Source organism: Scyliorhinus torazame, chromosome 1, assembly GCF_047496885.1.
Source record: "Scyliorhinus torazame isolate Kashiwa2021f chromosome 1, sScyTor2.1, whole genome shotgun sequence".
NCBI classification, from domain to species: domain Eukaryota; kingdom Metazoa; phylum Chordata; class Chondrichthyes; order Carcharhiniformes; family Scyliorhinidae; genus Scyliorhinus; species Scyliorhinus torazame.
This window is the reverse complement of record NC_092707.1, coordinates 413,803,076-413,825,396: the sequence shown is the minus strand read 5'-3', so window position 1 is coordinate 413,825,396 and position 22,321 is coordinate 413,803,076. Positions and strand designations below refer to the sequence as shown.

Below are 22,321 nucleotides of genomic sequence, written 5' to 3'. Positions count from 1 at the left end.
TGACCCAGGGGCCCATTTCATGGGAAAAGCCATGAAAGAGGACTGTAAAGTTTTGGGAATCCAGCAAAGATTCCTCATCCCATCCCATCCTCAGAGCTCGGGAATGGTGGAGCGGATGAACCTTAAAAACTGCCTGGCCAAAGCTATATTGCAGGAAGGGGATAATTGGGTACGGGCCCTGCCGGCAATATTGTTGCGACAAAGAGCCGCCCCCGCCCGGGGAACATGTCTAGCCCCTTTTCAGCTAATGACAGGAAGAGCAATGCGCCTCCCGGAGGAGCTGATAACTGGAGGGGCGGAACTCGAGATAAACAAAGGAACTGTACTGCGATGTATGAAAGATCTGGTAAACCGCCTGCATGTCCTTAAGGGTCAGGTAATTGCACAGCAACAGCAGAGAGATTGGACCAAACTGACTGGAACGGTTACCCCAAAACTACCAACACCAGGGGATAGGGTCATGGTCAAACTCATGACAGGTAAAAAGGGACTCGGGGTTCGATGGGAGGGACCCGATGCAGTAATCATTGCTGGACAAACATGTACCTTAATAGACGAGAAACCCAGTCCGCGGTGGCGGCACTGGACACAGTGAAACCATCCCCTCATGAGTAGTCCCATAGTCACAAAGACTGAGAGAACCCTCCGGTGGGTCAGCGGATCCAAGGAGCAGGCGGTCGCCATGGCATTGGCAGCTGCTGCACTTGTAACAGGAATTATCTGGGTTTGTAGCTGGGCCACCAGAGTGTCTCAGGATATGTGACAAAGGCACGGAGAGGATGTATTCCAGGGAGGAGGGGAAATTATGCGAATGATAGAATACTAATTGAGCACCGGAAGGCATTTGTTTGTCCCCACAGGATTCTATTGCTAGCACACTTTAGGGCCCCACTTCATCTCTGGTTACGACCATCGACATCGACCTCCTCACCATGGACACGGAAGGAGCCGGACATCACTGACACAAAAACAATGATCGCATGTATACTAATGTCCCGAGGGTGTGTCGGGCTGCTGTAAATGTTGTGCGAGATGCAAGGGAAGGAGTGGTATAGGTTTATATTATGATGGGACTCAAGGAGCGTCATTCTCCGACCCCCCGCCGGGTCAGAGAATGGCCGTTGGCCGCCGTGAATCCCGCCCACCGCCGATGTCTCCGGTACCGGAGATTGGGCGGGGGCGGGAATCGGGCCGCGCCGGTTGGCATGATCCCCCGCTCAATTCTCCGGCCCGGATGGGCCGAAGTCCCGCCCAGAAACTGCCTGTCTCGCCGGCGTAAATCAAACCTGGTATTTACCGGCGGGACCAGGTGACGTGGGCGGTCTCCCGGGTCCTGGGGGGGGGGGGCGCGTGGCGATCTGACCCCGGGGGGTGCCCCTACAGTGGCCTGGCCCGCGATCGGGGCCCACCGATCCGCGGGCGGGCCTGTGCCGTGGGGGCACTCTTTCCCTTCCGCCTCCGCCACGGCCTCCACCATGGCGGAGGTGGAAGAGACTCTCCCCACTGCGCATGCGCGGGAAACTGTCGGCGCTAGCTGACGCTCCCGCGCATGCGCCGCATTTCCGCGCCAGCTGGCGGGGCAACAAACGCCATTTCCGCCAACTGGCGGGGTGGAAATCACCCGGCGTCGGCCTAGCCCCTCAATGTTGGGGCTAGGCCGCCAAAGGTGCGGAGCATTCCGCACCTTTGGGCCGGCGCGATGCCCGTCTGATTGGCGCCGTTTTTGGCGCCAGTCGGCGGACATCGCGCCATTGGTGGAGAATTTCGCCCAGGATGTCTGCACAAAGGGGATTCTATACATCCCTGGAGGCAGCTTATACAAATTATTGCAATTCCGAAATATCTTGGCCCTTTCTCAGTTGGGAACCCAGGATCATGGGAATTCCCGGTGATACGGAACGCTGGGATGCAGGACCTTTGCCCCCAGGCAGGATGACATTGGTTTTTAAAATGACCCATCAGAAAACGTTAAATGCCCTCGATGGCCCGAATCGCCCGATTGTGAAATATAAAGTTATAGGGAACCGCCTGGAGATTCACTGTCTCGATCCCTGCCACGCACCTCACCGCAATGAAAATCATGAGATGATATGTGATAGATTAACAGTTTTGTATCAGGGAAGTGAGGTAGGCAGCCAGTCAGCACAGGAGCCCGAGAATCGGGTGGGTTATTGTAGGAAGCAAGGACCCCACCAGATCAGGGTGGGGACCAGGCAGAAACCGACCACCACCACTGTGACACCGGCGAGCTCCGGCTCGGTCACAACCACAAGTCCAAGGATGACCCCCAGGCCCGAATGTGCTGAGCATATCACTGGCCACACTGTGGGACACGGGTTAGTTCTGACCCTCACTGACGAATCAGTAATGATAGTACCAGGATATGAACATGTAAAAGTTATGATTAATCTCCCCCCCCCCCCCCCCCCACCTCCCCCCCCCCCCCGCCCCCCTCTCACCCCCCCCCCCCCCCCCTCCAGCATGATGGCCTGGGATCTGCCTTCTGCAGTTTTCTCAACTAAGTTTTGAATAATATGGCGGGAAAAGTCGCCAATGGATCTGCCGGGTTACTCACCACTTTTCCAGCCCAAAGTCACACCCAGTCAAAAAATCGGAAAATTCTGCCCGGAATATCCATTTAAAATTCTGGGACCGGGATTCATTGAGGTCAGGACGGAAGGGGACAAATACATTACAAGACCAGTGACTCCCAGAACCACATCGAATACAGCTCCTCACACCCCGCTCCCTGTAAGGATTCCATCCCATTCTCCCGGTTTCTTCACCGCCGTTCCATCTGTTCTGATGATGCCACCTTCAAATACAGCGCTTCGGACATCTCTGCCTTTTTCCTCAATGAGGTTTCCCCTGTGCTCAACACGGCTCTCAACTGTGTCTGACCCATTCCCCACACCCCTGCCCTCACCCCTTCCTCTCCCTCCCTCCAGAACTATGACAGGGTCTCGCTTGTCCTCACTTTACACCCACCAGCCCCAACATTGAGAGGATCATCCTCCGCCATTTCCACCAGCTCCAGCAGGATGGCAGCAGGAGACACATCTTCCCAACACCCCCATCAGCATTCCGCAGGGACCACTCCCTCTGTGACACCCTGCTCCCTTCCTCCAGCACCCCCATCAGCATTCCGCAGGGACCACTCCCTCTGTGACACCCTGCTCCCTTCCTCCAGCACCCCCAAATCCTCATCCCCTTCCCACACCACCTTCCCTTGTAATCACAGAAGGTGTAACCCCTGCCCCTGTACCTGCTCCCTGTCCAAGGCCTCAAACACTCCTCTCAGGTCCAGCAATCTTTCACTTCACCCCCTTCAATTTGGTTTGTTGTATTTGCTGCTCCCAATGTGGTCTCCTCTACACTGGAGAGACTAAATGCAGACTGGGTGACCGCTTTGCGGAACACCTTCACTCAGTCTGCAAGAATGACCCAACCTTCCTGTCTCTTGTCATTTCAGCTCAGCATCTTGCTCTCATGTCCACATGTCCGTCCTTGGCCTGTTGCAATGTTCCAGTGAAGCCCAATACAAACTGGAGAAACAGAACCTCCTCTTCCGATTGGGCAGCTTACAGCTTTCTGGTCTTAACACTGAGTTCAACAACTTTGTCTGTCCCAATGTAAACCCCCCTCCCATCCCCCACAGGGCCACCTGTCACTTGTTCTTCAGTTTTGCTTTCACTGAGCACTGATCTTTGTCCGGATATGAACACATTCTGCTGTCTTATCTTTGTGCCACTATCAGCTCCTTTTATTCCGGAATGATGAAACTCACAGTCCCGTTGCCTTGTGTCCGTCACATCTTTGTCTCTGGGGGGGATTTGAAGCCTGCACGAGCCACGTGCGTGGGATCAGCGGCACGAACTGAAAATCCCGCGGGAATCGGGAAATGCGATTCCCATGGAGAGATGGCGATTCCCGACTCTCCAAGCCCCTCACCAGGGGCCTGAACCACAGTTGAATACATTTCCACCCAATTAAATCTTATTAGCGGCCCCCCCACCACGTGATTACCCCCTCAGTCAATATTCACACCTTGCTGACGGCAGGTCAATGGGCTTCCCCTTAGGTTTGGGCAGGTGAGAGGCAGTCGAGGGGATCCCTCAGGCAGCACGGGGGTGGGGGAGGGGGGTTAGAGGAACACGGCCTTGCCCCCTGGTGGGGTGCAGTGCCACATGCAGACCCCAGTGGGAGCCCCATGAGGAGAAGAGTTTGGTTTCAGTGATTTTCAAAACATGTTTCAACCATTTACGTTTTTGCAGCAAATGTGTCCCTCGCTGGGTGAACTCTTCGTGTTAAACCAACTTAATGTGGGCAACTTGCACTCAGTGAATCAGAAACGTCACTTATCAAAATCCACCCAGAAGGGGAGCAGCTATTGGCTCATTGTCGCTGCTTCCTCTTTAACTTCGTTACCTCCTGTGAAAAAGGAGATTAAAGCAGCTTCTGTCGGCTGGGACACTTTGTGTTTCAATGTATTTACTGGACCTGCAATAAACGGTGTGGATAAAGAGGATTGTTATTCTGTTGAGATGATCAGTAAAACTCTTTTTGCTGTGACTCTGTCACTCTGTGTTTCTGGGGGTAAGTACAAGTTTTAGTTTGGTTTGGAGAAGTTTAACTTGTTCTAAAAGAACTCTCCCTGGTTTGTGCTGCGGTGTCTCTGCACCTGTAACTTGTGTGAATTCTAGAGTTAGAACATTCAAACTGGACATGAGAGTTACAGCAGAATTTATCACCACATTGAGAATGTTCAATGCACCTGACACAGAGTTACACAGACTGGGAACACGGGTCAGAAAACTCGGTTTTCCCATTCCTCTCTGTTACTCATTTAATGTGACAATGGGTTTGAGTGACAGTCTGGACATTAAGTGGGTGTGTTTGGGGTGGATTGAATTAATCTGTACATTAATTGGGTGTGTTTGGGGTGGATTGAATTAATCTATACATCGAGCTGAAGCACAAATGATGGTCAGGAGATCGAGGGCGTGTCCTGTTCATTTTAAAATTGTTGTTTGGGGTGTTTAATATTGGACTGAATCACCCAATCGGTCAGCTCAATGTCGCTGTCTCAATGCAGCAACACATCTGAATGATGACACAATGCTTTTCTCTCTCTCATTTCCCAGAATGGCAGCTTTAATTGAGAGCTCAACTTCCTGAAAAGGCAGCTAAAACCACCGCTTTCTGACTGAGGGATACAAGTGCCCCAAACTGAGCCAGGCTGACACATGAGCTTCACTGCTGCTGTAGAATGTCAGCCTGTGCTCTCACCAGATCTGTTTCACAGACAGAATACAGTCAGGAACATCCTCATCATCTCCCAAGCTGCCGATCAAAGGGACAGGCTCTCTGCCGGGAATGGGATTGGTTAATCTTCCAGAGTTCAGTCCTGCCTTCTCAGAACAAGAAGTGCAAACCGGGCCAGAAAGGGGAAGCACCATTTTCTGCATCAAAGTGGAGCCTCACTGTCCTTGTGATATTGTGATGATCCAAGGGTGATTGCAGAGTGTGGACCCTCCACAGTGTCCTGTAGAGATGGGGGTGGGAAAAATATATCTTCATTCACTGACAGAGGGACACACAATAAACACAGGCAGTCTCCAGAACTTGATCCGAGCCTTGTACGTCGTGGTGTTCCATAAGATCATAAGACATAGGAGCAGAATTAGGCCACTCGGCCCATCGAATCTGCTCCGCCATTCAATCATGGCTGATATTTTTCTCATCCCCATTCTCCATCCTTCTCCCCATAACCCCTGATCCCCTCATTGATCAAGAACCTATCTATCTCTGTTTTAAAGACACTCAGTGATTTGGCCTCCACAGCCTTCTGCGGCAAAGAGTTCCACAGATTCACCGCCCTCTGGCTGAAGAAATTCCTCCTCATCTCTGTTTTAAAGGATCATCCCTTTAGTCTGAGATGGTGTCCTCTGCTTCTAGTTTTTCCTACAAGTGGAAACATCCTCTCCACGTCCACTCTATCCAGGCCTCGCAGTATCCTGTACGTTTCAAGACAATCCCCCTCATCCTTCTAAACTTCAACAAGTCCAGACCCAGAGTCCTCAACCGTTCCTCATACAACAAGCTCTTCATTCCAGGGATCATTCTTGTGAACCACCTCTGGACCCTTTCCAAGGCCAGCACATCCTTCCTCAGATACGGGGACCAAAACTGCTGACAATACTCCAAATGGGGTCTGACCAGAGCCTTATTAAGCCTCAGAAGCACATCCCTGGTCTTGTATTCTAGCCCTTTCGACATGAATGCTAACATTGCATTTGCCTTCTTAACTGCCGACTGAACCTGCACGTTAACCTTCGGAGAATCATGAACAAGGACTCACAAGTCCCTTTGTGCTTCTGATTTCCTCAGCATCGCCCCATTTAGTAAATAGTCTACGCCTCAATTTCTCCTTCCAAAGTACATAACCTCACACTTTTCCACATTGTATTCCACTCCTTTGCCCACTCTCATAGCCTGTCCAAATCCTTCTGCAGCCCCCCCTGCTTCCTCAATACCACCTGTCCCTCTACAGATCTTTGTATCATCTGCAAACTGAACAACCGTGCCTTCAGTTCCTTCTTCCAGATCATCAATGTGCATTGTGAAATGTTGTGGACCCAGCACAGACCCCTGAGGCACACCACTAGTCACCGGCTGCCATCCTGAAAAAGACCCCTTTATCCCCACTCTCTGCCTTCTGCCAGTCAGCCAATCCTCTATCCATGCCAGGATCTTACCCTTCACACCATGGGCTCTTATCTTATTTAACAGTCTCCAATGCGGCACCTTGTCAAAGGCCTTCTGGTAATCTAAATAAATCACGTCCGCTGGTTCTCTTTTGTCTAACTTCCTTGTTACTTCCTCAAAGAACTCTAACAGATTTGTCAGACATGACCTCCCTTTGACGAAGCCGTGCTGACTCAGTCCTATTTTCTCCTGCACCCCCAAGTACTCCGCGACCTTATCTTTAATAATGCACTCTAAGATCTTACCAATGAGCGAAGTCAGTTAACCAGTCTATAATTTCCTGTCTTCTGCCTCCCTCCCTTCTTAAACAGCGGTGTTACATTAGCCACTTTCCAGACCTCTGGGATCCTTCCTGCCTCCAGTGATTCCTGAAAGATCACCACCAATGTCTCCACAATCTCCTCAGCTTCTCTTTTAGAACCCTGGGGTGTAGTCCATCCAGTCCAGGTGATTTATCCACCTTCAGACCTTTCAGTTTCCCCAGAACCTTCTCCTTAGTAATGGTCACTGCACTCACCTCTGCCCCCTGATTCTCCTGGAGCTCTGGCATCCCACTGGTGTCTTCCACCGTCAGGACTGATGTAAAGTAACTATTCAGTTCCGCTGCCATTTCTTTGTTTCCTATTATTACCTCTCCAGCCACATTTTCTAGCGGTCCAATGTCTATTTTTGCCTCTCGCCTACCTTTTATATATTGTAAAAACTCTTCCTACCTTCCTTTATATTACTAGCTAGCTTGCACTCATACTTCATCTTCTCCCCCTTATTGCTTTTTTGGTTGTCCTCTGCTTGCTTTTAAAGGCTTCCCAATCCTCTGGATTCCCACTAATCCTCGTCACTTTGTATGCTTTTTAAAAATGTTATGCTGTCCTTGACATCCCTCGTCAGCCATGGCTGCCTTGTCCTCCCCTCAGCATGTTTCATAGACATAGACATAGACATAGAATTTACAGTGCAGAAGGAGGCCATTCGGCCCATCGAGTCTGCACCGGCTCTTGGAAAGAGCACCCTGCCGAAGGTCCAAACCTCCACCCTATCCCCATAACCCAGTAACCCCACCTAATCCCCATAACCCAGTAACCCCACCCTACGGGCAATTTTGGACACTATGGGCAATTTAGCATGGCCAATCCACCTAACCCGCACATCTTTGGACTGTGGGAGGAAACCGGAGAACCCGGAGGAAACCCACGCACACACGGGGAGAACGTGCAAACTCCGCACAGACAGTGACCCAAGCCGGAATCGAACCTGGGACCCTGGAGCTGTGAAGCAATTGTGCTAACCACCATGCTACCGTGCTGCCTTTCCTCCTCCTCGGGATGAATTTCTGTTGTGCCTCCCGAATAACCCCAAAAACTCCTGCCATTGCTGTTCCACTGTCTTCCCTGCTAGTCGCTTTTTCCAATCAACTCTGACCAGCTCCTCCCTCATGTTTTTGCGTTACCCTTATTTAATTGTAATCCGTTACATCTGATTCAGCTTCTCCCTCTCCAACTGCAGGGTAAATTCTATCATGTTGTGGTCACTGCTCCCTAAGGGTTCCTTCACCTTAAGTTCCCTAATCAAGTCTGCCTCATTACACATCACCAAATCCAGAATTGCATGTTCCCTGGTCGGCTCTGTCACAAGCTGCTCCAAAAAATCCATCTTTTAGACATTCCACAAATTCCTTTTTCTGGGATCCACGACCAACCTGATTTTCCCAGTCCACGCACATATTAAAGTTCCACATGATTATTGTGACATTGGCTTTTTTACAGCCGTTTCTATCGCCTGATTTATTTTCTGCCCCACATCCTGTCTCCTGCTAGGGGGTCTGTACATAACTCCCATCAGGGTCTTTTTACCTTGGCGATTCCTCAACTCTACATCGTTCCGGCCAATTTCAATGTGCGCAACAAGCTTATTTAGCTTCTTCTGTCTACTGCGTGCATTTAGGTACAACACGTTCAGTCCTGCATTGACCACCTCCCTTCTCACACTTGTCACCTTTTTTGCTCTGCCTGAGGGTGATGTTGTCCTCTTATTTTTGTTCGCAATTTGCCCTTCAGTTATTACACCTCCTACGCTAACGCTCTGGTTCCCACTCCCCTGCCAAAATAGTGCAAATCCCCTCGAGTGACACTTGCAAACCTCCCAGCCAGGATATTGATGCCACTCCAGTTGAGATGCAACACGTCCTTCTTGTACAGGTCCCACCTGCCCCGGAAGAGATCCCAATGGTACAAAAATCTGAAACCCTTCCTCCTACACCACCAACTTAGCCACGTGTTGAGCTGCACTATCCTATTTCCAGCCTCACTGGCACCTGGCACAGGAAGTAATCCTGAGATTACAACTCTAGAGGTCCTGCTTTTTAGTTTGCTGCCTAACTCCCTGAACTCCTTCTGCAGGACCTCACCGCCCTTCCTTCCTATGCCGTTAGTACCTATGTGTACTACGACCTCTGGCTGTTCACCCTCCCCCTTCAGAATGTCCTGTGTTCATTCAGAGACATCTTTGACTCTGGCACCAGGGAGGCAACACACAATCCTGGAGTCTCTTTCACGTCCACAGAAGTGCCTATCTGTGCCCCTTACTATAGAGTCCCCTTAACTATCACTCTCCTGCACTTTGCTCTCCCCTGCTGAGCAACAGAGGCAGTTGTAGTGCCACTGTTCTGGCTGTTGTTTGCCCTTTTAGGCTATCCCACCAACAGTATCCAAAACGGAATACCTGTTAGAGAGGGGATTCCTGTACTGATAGCCTGCCCTTTCTAATGGTCACCCTTCTGTCTGCCTGCACCTTGGGTGTGACCATATCTCTTTAACTCCTATCTATGATGCTTTCTGCCACCTTCATGCTCCAAGTGCACCCACCTGCCGCTCCAACCGAACCACGCAGTCTGTGAGGAGCTGTCATTGGTTACACTTGCTGCAGACGTAGTCGACGGGAACGCTGTAAGTGTCACAGGTCTGCCACATCTCACAGTTAGAGCACAGCACCCAGCTGAGTCACATTTACGCACTAGTTAATTAATTCAAAATAAACACTTGAACTTATTTTTAGAATAGGTTACAATTAACAACATGGCCCCGGCGCTCGATATTTACTGCAAAATTAAATGCTAAGTACTAATCTCTGCCCTCAGGTTTAGTTACTCCTCTACCTCATTAATCAACTAGTTTTATAGATTTTTCCAACTTTTTTTCTTCAAATTTAACAGATTCCCTACCAGCCAATCAGGTCACAGCTTTACTGTGATGTCACTTCAGTTTTCCCCCCATAATTTGAAAAGGTCGTTAGATCACTTACCTTCCCAGGATGCTCTCTGGATTTCTCCCTGCAGATTAACAGTTACAAAGCCAGAAGAAAGAAAACAAAACGAAAGGGAAAAAGCACCTCCTCCCACTTTTCACCAAATTACCACGCTGCTCGAAATTACCAAATTTCAATCCTCATTCGGGCTCTCTCACTCACTCAGGCTGTCTCTACGTCACATGCGCTAAGCTTACTGAGTGTGCGCTTTATGCCTCTCTCTTATATTGAGCCCAGCGGTTGAATACAACTGAGCGGCTTGCTCGGCCATTTCAGAGTCAACCACATGTTCAACCACATGAGAAATGTCAATCTTCTCTCCAAACCCCACACCCTGAGAATGGTTTCAAAATGAATTGCAAGTCAATTACTTCCTCTTGTCTCAAGAGACTTCATGCTTGTTTGACAGATTGAAAGATTTAATTTCATTTTTATGGACCTATTATCCTGTTGGTCCATTTTTGCTGAAATGCAGAGATCAGCTTTGATAGCGGAGATTTCACTCAGTGGAAACAGCACATTAACCCCAGGCACATCTTGCTCAATAGTCCGAATCGGCACTGATTTCAGAGGGCAAACTATCTCAGTTATATCCATTTTAATCAATGCAAAATTAACAGCTCATTAATTCAGATTGATTGCATAAACTGCAAGGATTGCACCGTAGAGGGAGACGGATAGATTGTATTCAGCAAGGATTAATTCTCTGAAAGTTAAAATACCAGCTGTGTCTTAATGATAGTACTCTCTGGTCCTGACAACTACACAAACCTGTTGCGTTTGCTTGTTTCAGTGCAGACGGGAAGTTTGCTGACACACATGACAAAGTCTCACCTCTACACCATGCGCAGATTTCAGTGGGTGCCCCCAGCCATCTACAAGAGCTCCTGCAGCATTGACGTCACATTCTTCCCATTCGACCAGCAGAATTGCAAAATGAAATTTGGCTCCTGGACCCACGACAAGTCCAAGATTGATTTGAGGAGCATGGGCAGGAACGTGGGTCTCAGGGACTATTGAGAGAGTGGCGAGTGGGCAATAGTCAACGCTGTGGGAATTTACAACAGCAATAAGTCTGACTGTTGCTCTGAGGTGGATGTCGATATCACATACTCTTTCATTATACGGAGGCTCCCCCTCTTCTACATCATTAACCTCATCATTCCCTGTTTGCTCATCTCCTGTCTAACTGTTCTGGTCTTCTATTCACCATCGGGCTGTGGAGAGATCACACTTTGTATATCAGTGTTGCTCTCCCTCACTGTCTTCCTGCTGCTTATAACAGAGATCATCCCCTCCACCTCCCTGCTCATCCCTTTAATCGGCAAATACCTGCTCTTCACCATGATCTTCGTCACCCTCTCCATTGTCATTGATGTGTTGTGTAGGCTGGGTCGATGTGGACTGCACTTGATGCAGTGTAGCAAGAAACAGACCTCCAACACTTGATAAGATGCAACACGATTTTATTTAACATCTAAACTATTATAGGATGTTCAACTGTGGGTTGACACTATGCTGACTTGACTGGAGACCTGATATTAGCCTAACCAGGCTTAGTAGCTACCACATGGTGTTTGCACTGGCCAGCTCACAAACTCTGACTGTCTCAGAGGCTGGGTCCCGAGAGAGTGGGGAAAACTGGTGCCCTCTGGCTTTATAGTGGTCGTGTCCTGTCTGGTGATTGGCTGCTCTGTTCTGTGTGCTTACTGGTCATCCTGTGTGTCAATCACAGCCTGTCTGCACTCCATTATATACACAGATGTATATTATGACATCTCCCCGCTTTTTTTTTGTATTGTGTGTGTTGAGATAATAAATATTAAGGTGCTTGTGCGTGTGGATGTGTATATGTGTGTGACTATATACAGAATGTGCTAAAATGACCTTATGTACACAGGAAGGTGTCGCTAGAGCAGATGTAGGGCAGATGAAATGGTAAAAAACGATATTTACAGAGGTCAAAACGATAAGGTAACACAGTTGTGCAAAAGTTCAGTCTACAAGTTTAGTCTCTGCGGCGGGCGACGAATTCTGGTTGACCGCCTCAAGGGTGGAGCAGGGGCCGCCTGCACCTGGATAGGCGAGACTGCCGCCAATGCGGTGGTCACAGAGGTTGGCAGAATTGCTGGTAGATCGGTGGCCTCGTGGTAGGGCACGTCCGGAGGAAGAATTGTGTGAGGCGGGACATCATGGTTAGGTGGCGGGCGTGGAACTCTGCGCAGCGCCCGTCTGTTGCGTTGTAGGAAGGAGCCACCAGCCATGCGGACGAGGAACGATCTCGGGGCCACTTGCTTGACCACCACAGCTGTGGTGGACCAGCCGCCGTCAGGCAACTGCACACGAACATGATCAGTTGGGACCAGCTTGTGGAGATCCGTGGCATGAGCGTCGTCTGCTGATTTCTGTTGGGCCCGAGACTGCTGCATCTTTTGTGTGACCGTGAGGTGGTCAAGGTCTGGAACATGGATGTCTAGAACCGTTGTTCGCAGAGTGCGATTCATGAGCATTTGTGCGGGAGACAACCCAGTGGACAGAGGGGATGCTCTGTATGCCAGCAGCGCCAAGTTGAAGTCGGAGCCTGAGTCTGCAGCCTTGCATAGTAATCTCTTGACGATATGGACCCCTTTTTCGGCCTTCCCGTTTGACTGCGGGTCGTGGGGGCTGGAGGTTACGTGAGGTCCTGGCTTGGGTCAGTGGATATTTTGGTCTCTTTGGTCGGGTCGAAGAACGCCAGAACCGGGGCTGTGGTGAGTTTTGCCCTCAGCTCACTCCATTCATTCTCATGAGCGGGCAGCCACTGGAATTCCGCTTTTTGACATGATGGCGGAGGGCTGTGGTGTGTGCCGCCATGTTGGGAATGAACTTCCCAAGGAAGTTGACCATCCCTAGAAAGTGGAGGACCGCCTTCTTGTCCTCTGGGTTCTTCATGGCGTTGATCGGCGAGACCTTGTCAGCATCTAGCCGCACGCCTTGCTGCGATATGCGGTCACCAAGGAATTTGATTTCTGATTGACCGAACGAGCACTTTGCTCTGTTGAGTCGGAGGCCATGCTCATGGGTTCTGTGGAATACCTGCTTGAGGCGATCGATGTGTTCTTGAGGAGTTGTAGACCAGATTATGACATTGTCAACATACACGCGCACCCCCTCAATACCCTCCATCATCTGTTCCATGATGCGGTGAAATACCTCTGAGGCAGGGATGATGCCAAAAGGCATCCGGTTGTAGCAGTAGCGACCGAGCGGGGTATTGAATGTGCACAGCTTGCGACTGGATGCCTCCAGCTCTATTTGCCAGAACCCCTTGGAGGCGTCCAGCTTCGTAAAGAGTTTGGCATGAGCCATCTCGCTGGTCAACTCTTCTCGTTTTGGTAGCGGGTAATGTTCCCTCATGATGTTGCGGTTTAAATCCTTGGGGTTGATGCAGATTCGAAGCTCCCCTGACGGCTTCTTGACGCAGACCATGGAGCTGACCCAGTCCGTGGGTACTGTGACCTTTGATATGATGCCCTGGTCCTGGAGGTCCTGTAACTGCTGCTTGAGGTGGTCCTTGAGGGGTGCCGGCACCCGACGTGGTGCGTGGATCACAGGGGTGGCGTTTGGCTTGAGCAGGATTTTGTATCGGTATGGGAGTGTGCCCATTCCATCGAACACGCTGTGGTACTGTGTGATGATGTCATCAATTTCAGCCTGGAAGTTCTCATCAGGTGAGGCCGTCGCCTGTGAGGATGACGTGGTGTGGACTCATTGAACCAAGTTCAGGAGTTTGCAGGCCCGAGCACCGAGCAGGGATGCTCTGTCAGGTCCCACGGTCTCAAATCGCAGTGTCGCTTTAAATTACTTATTGGAAAATCACAGTTGGCATGAGCCACTGGCAGCTATGGCATTGCCATTGTAGTCAAGGAGCTGGCAGGCCGGTGGAAGAATGCTTGGTCTGACGCGGATGGTGTCGAGATCGGATTTGGAGATGAGGTTCGCCAATGCGCTGGTGTCCAGTTGGAACCTGATGCAAGTTTTGTTGACTGTGAGGACAGCACACCACTCATCGTCGGGATCCACGCTGAGGATCGGGAGGTGCGTCGCTGTCTTGGAGAAAGGCAGCGCATGCTTTGTAATGATGCCCACCCGGTATGGAGATTTCAGGCACGCAGCATCAGGATCTGTTGGGCTGTCGGGGTCGGAGTCTGGCATGGCCTGCTGTATTGAACGGATGCTTCTGCGCCGCGGCTGGGATCGCTGGATGCTGGGCAGTGGAGCAGATCTGCAAAGGGCTGCGTGGTGGCCAAGCTTGCCACACTGTAGACACCGTCATGATTTCGCTGGACACTGCCGCTTTAAATGGGCGGTGCCACAATTCGGACACGTCATGACGCCAACGTCAGCACGTTCCGTGCGCCATCGCGCATGCGCAGTGCGGTCGAACGACGTACGAACCTGCGCAGTCTGGTCGTCGGTCTCGCCGTCCCCTCGGTCGTGGCGCGCATGTGCAGGGGCCCGGGAAAAGCGCGCGGAATTGCCACTCTCGTCGATACTGAGGCCCTGCATTTGTGCGATGGCCTGCACCCGTTCCTCCTCGTGGGAGATTAGCTTTGCCGTTTCTGCAGCCCTGATGTGGGAGTACCGATTGTTAGCATGGTTCGTGGAGAACGCACGTTTCAATGGCGATGGTGGGGGTGAGCTGCTTGACTTTCAGGAGCTGCTGCCGAAGGGAAACGGAGTGGACCCCGAAAACGATCTGATCCAGGATCATGGAATCAGTGGTCGAGTCATCGTTACATGACTGCACGAGGATGCGGAGATGTGTCAGAAAGGATTGAAAAGGTTCATCCTTACCCTGAAGCCTCTGCTGGATAACGTACCGTTCAAAGCTCTCATTCACCTCAATGTCGCAGTGGCTGTCGAACTTCAGTGGGACTGTTTTAAATTTTGTCTTGTCTTCGCCTTCAGCGAATGTGAGGGAGTTGTAGATGTGGATGGCGTGGTCCCCGGCTGTGGAGAGGAATAGTGCGATCTTCCTGGTGTCCGATGCAGCCTCGAGGTCGGTGGCTTCTAGATAGAGTTGGAACTTTTGTTTGAAGATCTTCCAATTTGCACCGAGGTTGCCGGCGATGCGGAGCTGCGGAGGAGGGCGGATGTTTTCCACGTCACCGGATCGCTGTTTGCTGGTTAACGCTGATTCACTCAAGGTAGATCCGTCAATTTTCAGCATCACTCACTGGCACCATGATGTGTTGGGTAGGCTGGGTCGATGTGGACTGCACTTGATGCAGTGTAGCGAGAGATTGACCTCCAACACTTGATAAGATGCAACACGATTTTATTTAACATCTAAACTATTATACATGTTCAACATGTTCAACGGGCAGCACGGTAGCATTGTGGATAGCACAATTGCTTCACAGCTCCAGGGTCCCAGGTTCGATTCCCGGCTTGGGTCACTGTCTGTGCGGAGTCTGCACATCCTCCCCGTGTGTGCGTTGGTTTCCTCCGGGTGCTCCGGTTTCCTCCCACAGTCCAAAGTGTCATGATATTCAAACACACACATCATGATGGACACACTAACAGGCAAATCAGAGTACACAACACCACAACCAATCACAGACAAGAACACCAACCACATAAAAAGCACGAGCACGACACCTGGTGGTCAGTAGGTCTGGGGAGAAGGGAACAAGAAAGAGCTGTTGAAACACCACAAGCAGGGAGCCCCCCACGTGCAGAGTGCAAAGACCAAACTGTAAATAGTGAGTTTAAATAAAGAAGCGTTGTACCATATGCAACTGTGTTGGCTCATCTGTGTGTCAGAACACCCAACACCACATGGTACAGGAGTGGATCGATACCTGCCTACTAACCTGCCATTCTGGACATGGACCACACCGGCAAACCGCAGCCGATGCAAGTCACGGGGAACCTAGGCACCAACTGGAAGCTCTACAGGCAGCGATTTGACCTGTACATCCGTGCCACCGAAAAACAGAATGTCTCGGATGATTCGAAGATTGCAATGCTCCTCTTCTACGCAGGCCCGCACGCAACCGATGTCTTTAACTCACTGGTGTTCGAAGAAGGCGAAAACCAGGCCAAATATGACACGGTCATCCTCAAACTGGACCAGCACTTTCAATTTGAAGTAAACGAAAGTTTTGAAAGATACATCTTTCAGCAACGCCTGCAAGGTAAGGAGGAGCTTTTTCAACCCTTTTTGACGCACCTCCGGATTCTAGCGCAGTCCTGCGGTTACGGCACCACTACAGAGTCCATGATCAGGGACCAGATTGTTTTTGGCGTTGCCTCTAGTGGCCTACGCCAGCAGCTTCTTAAAATGAAAAGCCTCACCTTAGCGTCTGCTGTGGAAGCCTGTGTCCTCCATGAAAATGCTACCTGCCGTTTTGCCCGATTTCAGGCGTCCGAGTTGGCACGGAGGGGGTCCCCAGCCGTCGAATCGGCAAGCCAGGCCGCCCACGACGTCGAACGCATCCAGGCCGTCGATTTCTTCCCGACCCACGGCCCGGACGACAGCGGCCGCTTCCCGCGCTTTTCGCTGTCTCCCGCGCAGGTGCGCGCCAAAAATAACGGCCACAACGAGGGACGCACTGCGCAGGCGCGCCCACCGCAAGATCGCACTGCGCATGCGCAGTGGCGCAACGAACGCCGTGACGTCATGACGTGCAGCAATTGTGGAGGTCTACACTTAAAAGGGCAATGTCCTGCAAAAAACCGACAGTGCCACAGATGTGCCATGATGGGCCACTACGCAGCCCGCTGTCGTGCGGCTCAAACCATGGATCCGGCGCATCCTCGACAACCTCGCACACGAGTCAGGACCGTCCAGCCCAAGCATCAAGACTTCCAGTTAAGTGATGCAGATGACCAGGATGCCTTCCGAGTTGCCGTCATTGATGTCAACAAGGTCAATGCCATCAATCCAGCCGATGAGTGGTGTGCCACCCTGACGGTCAACCGATCGCGCGTCGCCTTCCGTCTGGACACCGGCGCATCCGCCAACCTGATTGCTTACTCTGCAGTCCAGGCCATGAAGGTCAAACCACCCATCACACCATCCCGGCTTAAGATGGTTGACTATAACGGGAACGTTATCCCGTCCATAGGATCTTGCCAGCTACAGGTGACTCACAAGAGGTACACGGCCACACTCCCCTTCGAAGTTGTGGGCTCATCAAAGGACTCGTTACTGGGCGCACAAGCGTGTAAGGTCCTTCACCTGGTACAGCGCATTATGTCTCTCTCTCCAGATGAGATATCCGACTTCCCGGATGCTGAGTCCCACGCGAATCTCCATTCCCTCCTCGCTCACAACCAGGAGGTTTTTGAAGGCATGGGGACATTGCCACACACGTACAAGATTCGACTCAGACCGGATGCCATCCCTGTCGTTCACGCACCTCGCAGGGTTCCTGCGCCTCTCAAAGACCGCCTCAAGGCACAACTGCAGATTCGTCAGGACCAAGGGGTCCTATCCAAGGTCACGGAGCCCACGCCATGGGTCAGCTCCATGGTCTGTGTAAAGAAGCCCTCTGGCGAGCTCCGTATATGTATAGATCCAAAAGATCTGAACAACAACATCATGCGGGAACACTATCCCATCCCGAAACGAGAAGACCTCACCAGCGAGATGGCGCGAGCCAAGATATTCACTAAATTGGATGCGTCCAAAGGATTCTGGCAGATCCAACTGGACCCGGCCAGCCGAAGACTATGCACATTCAACACCCCTTTTGGCAGATTCTGCTACAACCGGATGCCATTCAGCATCATTTCGGCATCTGAAGTATTCCACCGCATTATGGAGCAGATGATGGAAGGCATCGAAGGGGTACGTGTATATGTGGACGATATCATCATTTGGTCCACCACTCCGCAGGAACACATGCATCGTCTTCGACGTGTCTTTACCCGCATACGACAAAATGGCCTGCGTCTCAACCGTGCGAAGTGTGCTTTCGGCCAGACGGAGCTGAAATTCCTCGGGGACCACATCTCAAGGTCCGGGGTCCGTCCCGATGCAGACAAGGTTAGCGCCATCACAGCCATGCCACGACCGGCTGACAAGAAGGCTGTCTTAAGATTCCTGGGCATGGTCAACTTCCTTGGGAAGTTCATTCCCAACCTGGCTTCTCATACAACAAATATGCGCCATCTCGTAAAAAAATCGACGGAATTCAACTGGCACCAATCGCATCAGCGGGAATGGGAGGAGCTCAAGCACAAACTGGTCACGGCACCAGTGCTGGCCTTCTTTGACACGACTCGCCCTACAAAGATCTCAACAGACGCCAGCCAATCTGGTATTGGAGCGGTACTCCTGCAAAAAGACAGCACGTCATCATGGGCCCCGGTTGCGTATGCCTCACGAGCCATGACCCCTACCGAACAGCGCTACGCGCAAATCGAAAAAGAATGCCTGGGCTTGTTAACTGGACTGGACAAGTTCCACGACTATGTGTATGGCCTGCCACGATTCACGGTCGAAACTGACCACCGCCCCCTGGTCAACATCATTAACAAAGACCTGAACGACATGACTCCTCGCCTCCAGCGCATCTTACTTAAACTCAGGAGGTACGATTTTGAACTGATCTACACTCCGGGGAAGGAACTCATCGTGGCGGACACTCTTTCCCGAGCAGTGAGCACACCACCAGATGCAGAGGGGTTCGTGCGTCAAATTGAGGCACACGTGACTCTGACAGCAGCAAATCTGCCAGCTGATGATCCTAGTCTGGCCCACATACGCGCAGAGACGGCGACTGATCCTCTTCTGCAGCGAGTGATGCGCCACATGACGGAAGGGTGGCTAAAAGGGCAGTGCCCCCAGTTTTATAATGTGCGAGATGATCTCACCAATATAGACGGGGTCCTTATGAAATCGCATAGGATCGTTATTCCACACAGCGTGCGCCAGATGATTCTTCATCAACTACACGAAGGCCACTTGGGCGTCGAAAAATGCAGACGAAGGGCCCGGGAGGCGGTATATTGGCCGGGGTATTAATGAAGACATAGCCAACATGGTGCTCAACTGCACAACCTGTCAGAGGTTTCAGCCGGCGCAACCTCCGGAAACACTTCTACCACACGAGATGGTGACGTCCCCCTGGGCGAAGGTGGGTGTTGACCTATTTCACGCGCTCGGCAGAGATTACATTGTTATTATAGACTACTTCTCAAACTACCCGGAAGTCATGCCTCTCCATGATCTGACGTCGTCCGCAGTCATTGGGGCCTGCAAGGAAACGTTTGCTCGCCATGGCATTCCAAGGACTGTCATGTCAGACAATGGACCTTGTTTTGCCAGCCGTGAATGGTCGTCCTTTGCCGCAGCATATGGTTTCACTCATGTGACATCCAGCCCTCTGCATCCACAATCGAACGGGAAGGCTGAAAAGGGTGTCCACATCGCAAAGCGGCTCCTGTGCAAGGCGGCTGATGCCGGATCGGACTGCCCATTCGCTGGCTGCAAAATTGCTTCCATTGCTAATTCCTTTTTTAAAAGTATGTTTGTTCAGGTTTTACCTTTCAGCCCAAAACACAACAAAATGACAACAATGACACATCGCCAAAGGCAAAGCAAAACGGCTCAACGGCCAGGAACACAGAGGGGGAGGGAGTCCCTGTTGGAACTTTCACTGTTGTCCGGGATCACAGGGACATTTACTTTTGTGGTCAGTCTGTCGTGTGGGATCTTTGCTGAAATCCAGAGAAACAATCTCCAATCTCCGGGTCTCACTCACCCTCCTCTGTGTGGAACAGCCCCTCCCCCCTCCCTCTGTGTCCCCGAGGGTCCCTGTCTGACTCCGGGAGGGGAAGGGGCACCTGGAGGGAGACCCAGGGCTCGGGGCTCGGTGCCCCTCTCGGAGCCACTGTGAAAACTCCCCCATGGCTACTGCGATGGACTGCCCGGGGGGGAGGGAGGGAGGGAGGGGGGAGAGTGAGGGAGGGTAGAGGGAGGGAGGGGGAGAGTGAGGGAGGGTAGAGGGAGGGAGGGGGAGAGAGTGTGAGAGGGTGGAGGGAGGGAGGGGGAGAGTGAGGAAAGGACAGATGGAGAGAGGGGGAGAGTGTGGGAGGGGGGAGAGTGAGGGAGAGTGTGAGGGAGGGAGTGTGGGAGGGAAGAGTGAGGGAGGCAGTGAGGGAAGCAGAGAGTGATGGAGGGGCAGAGTGAGGGAAGGAGTGAGGAAGGGATTGAGTGAGGAAGGGGTAGCGTGTAGGAAGGGGCCAGTGAGGGATGGGGTGTGGGAGGGGAGAGTGAGGGAGGAAGTGTGGGAGGGGCAGAGTGAGGGAGGGTGGGATGGGGAGAGTGAGGGAGGGAGAGAGTGAGAGGGTGGAGGGAGGGAGGGGGAGAGTGAGGTAGGGTGGAGGGAGGGAGGGGGAGAGTGAGGGAGAGGGGACAGAGTGAGGGAGGAGGGAGAGAGTGAGTGAGGGTAGAGAGTAAGGGAGGGAGAGGGTGGAAGGGGAGAGTGAGGAAGGGGGAAACTGAGGGAGAGAGAGAGTGAGGGAGGGGGAGACTGTGGGAGTGGCAGAGTGTGAGAGGGAGTTTGGGAGGGATTGAGTGAGGAAGGGGTAGCGTGTGGGAGGGGGCCAGTGAGGGATGGGGCGAGTGAGGAAAGGACATAGTGAGGGAGAGAATGAGGGAGGGAGAGAGGGGGAGAGTGAGGGAGGGGGGAGAGTGAGGGAGTGAGAGAGGGAGAGAGGGGGAGAGTGAGGAAAGGACAGAGTGAGGGAGAGAGTGAGGGAGGGAGTGTGGGAGGGAAGCGTGAGGGAGGCAGTGAGGGAAGCGGAGAGTGAGCGAGGGGGAGAGTGAGGGAGGAAGAGAGGGAGGGAGTGTGGAGAGTGAGGGTGGGAGAGAGTGAGGGGGGGAAGTGAGGAAGGAGGGGGAGTGAGGGAGGGAGAGAGTGAGGGTGAAGGGAGAGAGTGAGGGAGGGAGAGAGGGGGAGAGTGAGGGAGGGGGGAGAGTGAGGGAGAGAGTGATGGAGGGAGTGTGGGAGGGAAGAGTGAGGGAGGCAGTGAGGGAAGCGGAGAGTGAGGGGGGAGAGTGAGGGAGAGTGTGAGGGAGGGAGTGTGGGAGGGAAAAGTGAGGGAGGCAGTGAGGGAAGCAGAGAGTGAGCGAGGGGGAGAGTGAGGGAGGGAGAGAGGGAGGGAGTGTTGGAAGGAGAGAGGGGGAGAGTGAGGGAGGGGGAGAGTGAGGGAGGGTGGAGAGTGAGGGTGGGAGAGAGTGAGGGGGGGAAAGTGAGGAAGGAGGGGGAGTGAGGGAGGGAGAGAGTGAGGGTGAAGGGAGAGAATGAGGGAGGGGGAGAGGGGGAGAGTGAGGGAGGGGGAGAGTGAGGAAAGGACAGAGTGAGGGAGAGAGTGAGGGAGGGAGAGAGGGGGCGAGTGAGGGAGAGGGAGAGTGAGGGAGAGAGTGAGGGAGGGAGTGTGGGAGGGAAGCGTGAGGGAGGCAGTGAGGGAAGCGGAGAGTGAGGGAGGGGAGAGTGAGGGAGGGAGTGAGGGAGGGAGTGTTGGAGGGGAGAGTGATGGAGGAGCAGAGTGAGCGAAGGAGTGAGGAAGGGAGGGGGTGAGTGAGGGAGGAGGAGAGTGTGGGAGTGGCAGAGTCTGAGAGGGAGTGTGGGAGGGATTCAGTGAGGGAGGGGTAGCATGTGGGAGGGGACCAGTGAGGGATGGGGAGAATGAGGGAGGGAGTGTGGGAGGGGAGAGTGAGGGAGGAAGTGTGGGATGGGCAGAGTGAGGGAGGGAGTGTGGGATGGGGAGAGTGATGGAGGGAGTGTGGGAGGGGAGAGTGAGGGAGGGCAGAGTGAGGGAGGAAGTGTGGGAGGGCAGGGTGAGGGAGGGAGTGTTGGATGGGCAGAGTGAGGGAGGGAGTGTGGGAGGGGAAAGTGAGGGAGGGTGTGTGGGAGGGACAGAGTGAGGGAGGGAGTGTGGGAGGGGAGAGCGAGGGAGGGAGCGTGGGAGGGGCAGAGTGAGGGAGGGAGTGTGGAAGGGGAGAGTGAGGGAGGGAGTGTGGGAGGGGCAGAGTGAGGGAGGGAGTGTGGGAGGGGTAGAGTGAGGGAGGGAGTGTGGGAGGGGAGAGTGAGGGAGGTAGTGTGGGAGGGGAGAATGAGGGTGGGAGTGTGGGAGGGGCAGAGGGAGGGAGGGAGGTTGGAGGGAGGGAGGGGGAGAGTGAGGGAGGGAGGGTGGAGGGAGGGAGGGGGAGAGTGAGGGAGGGAGGGCGGAGGGAGGGGGAGAGTGAGGAAAG

The 22,321-nt window shown here is 52.6% G+C and overlaps 1 pseudogene; it reads left to right on the top strand.

Moving 5' to 3' along the window:
• The first annotated feature begins 262 nt into the window (after positions 1-262).
• Positions 263-11,832, top strand: LOC140424695 (neuronal acetylcholine receptor subunit alpha-2-like; annotated as a pseudogene).
• Positions 11,833-22,321: the final 10,489 nt, after the last annotated feature.